This window comes from Echinops telfairi, unplaced genomic scaffold (assembly GCF_000313985.2).
Source record: "Echinops telfairi isolate 266 unplaced genomic scaffold, ASM31398v2 ScPeMD7_2010;HRSCAF=2546, whole genome shotgun sequence".
Lineage (NCBI taxonomy): Eukaryota > Metazoa > Chordata > Mammalia > Afrosoricida > Tenrecidae > Echinops > Echinops telfairi.
The window spans coordinates 20,549,454-20,551,203 of NW_022105908.1; the positions used below are offsets into that span (position 1 = coordinate 20,549,454).

The 1,750-nt window shown below is 57.3% G+C and overlaps 1 long non-coding RNA gene across 1 annotated transcript; it reads left to right on the top strand.

Annotated features, from left to right (window-relative positions):
• The first annotated feature begins 430 nt into the window (after positions 1–430).
• On the top strand, positions 431–1,663 carry LOC123522073. The gene is made up of 4 exons (XR_006680367.1): positions 431–505; positions 1,238–1,333; positions 1,419–1,490; positions 1,588–1,663. It is a non-coding gene; the product is annotated as an uncharacterized LOC123522073 (long non-coding RNA).
• The last annotated feature ends 87 nt before the right edge of the window (positions 1,664–1,750 follow it).

The following is a 1,750-nucleotide window of genomic DNA, read 5'->3' on the forward strand; positions in this document are numbered from 1 at the left end:
GGGGGTGTGTGTGTGTCGATGAGCAGTTGAGTTTGGAAGGGACATTTTATTTGCTTACCTGAGATTTCCAAGGCGCGTGAGCCTGAAACGTCTGGAATGCCCTCAACTCTCTGTCTTCCCCACAGCCCTCTGAGTTCTAATGACAGGCTCTCCTACCTCACAGTATCCCCACGGGTCCGTGCAAAAGGGTGTTCTTGAGGTGGGAGAGGGTCTGGTGCCGGTCCACAACACAGATGCTCTGGGTTCCCCAACCCACCATTTTCCTAACCCCGTCTTTTCTCCAGCTTGCCTGGGCCCACTCTTCATTCCTAGACAGCTCCCTCTAGACCTCTCTCTGGCCGCTCTCCATCCGGTACCTGCCTCCTCCCAACAGCCTCTCATCCTGCAGGGTCTCGCCATCTCCAGCCCTTCCATCAGCGGGTTTGCTACGGATACCAACTTCACTTGCTCCTGCTGGGCCTCGGTCTTCTGCTGCTGGTCATCATCTGTGTGTTTGGATGCCAAAGTGAGGGCCACAGTGGTGGGCAGGGCTGGGGAAGTGATCGGGTACAGTGGTGAGAAAACCATGGGGACCATATGAAGACCACAGTAGAAGCAATGGGGCTCGGGGGGGTTGGGCACAGTGACCACAGCAGGGCAGGTCTGGATTCCTGGCAATAGCAGCGCCATCAGCAGTCATTGGGGCCATTGTGGGCCCCAATGGGATGCCATGGGGATGCCGTGGGATGCCATGGGGATGCCGTGGGATGCCATGATGGAGACATGGATGGGGTGAGAGATGAGCCCTGGGAAGGGCATTGCCAGGGGCACTGATGGAGCCAGTGATGGTGTCGAAGCCCTAGAGGCAAAGAGGGTTGCCTCTGGTGATGTGGACAAAATAAAGTCCCGTGACACACATGGTGTGCACTCAACTCTCAACCTAAATGTTGGTGATGAGCATTCACCCTGAGGCTCTGAGGAAGGAGGCTCCTGGTGGTCTGATTCAGGAAAGCAAACTTCACGGGGCAGCTCTGTGCTGTGCATTGAGGGTCGCCACAACGCCGAATCACTTAAGACAAAAGACTTATGCATTCTAAGTCTCCGTTGACTCCTCTCTAATGTGGGGAGCAACCGCGCCTGCCCCCTCGGGTCCTTGTGAGGACTGAGTGAGGCAATATGCAGACAGCACCTTGCTCAGTGCCTTGCACGGGCAAGGTTCCATCTCTGCTGACTCTGATGGGCCCATCCTACTAATCAGTTACCAAGCTTCAGAGGGACCTGTTGACCCTGAGAACAACTTCCCTCAATTTGTCATCCAGCACCGCAGCTGAGATCCAGGCACTGAACAGCCAGGGTGAGCCTGGGGGGTGGGGTGAGGAGGGCCGGGGAGCGGTGAGGGTGGTAGCTGACTCCTGGGCACTGAGCTCCCTGTGACCCAGATGGCAGGTTCCAAGGAGCGGTGACATCTCTGCAGAGCGAGCTGAAGGAACACAAGCAGCTGCTGCAAGCAGGTGAGACCCCTCCAGGAGTGCGTGTGGAAGGGAGGGTCCAGGGGCTCAGAGAAAAGGGGTTGCCGCCTAGAGGGTGCTGAGGTTCACTGCCCTCCAGGCCAAGGCTTGAAGGACAAGTTGCTGACTCTGGAGAGCAACCTGGAGAAAGAGAAGCAGGATCTCAAAGCAGGTCAGAGACAACCCCCCCTCAGTCCTCCTTGGGAAGGTGATGGGGAGGGCTTGAGGGCACCTGTCATCCAAGGCGTGTCCCCACTCCCCAT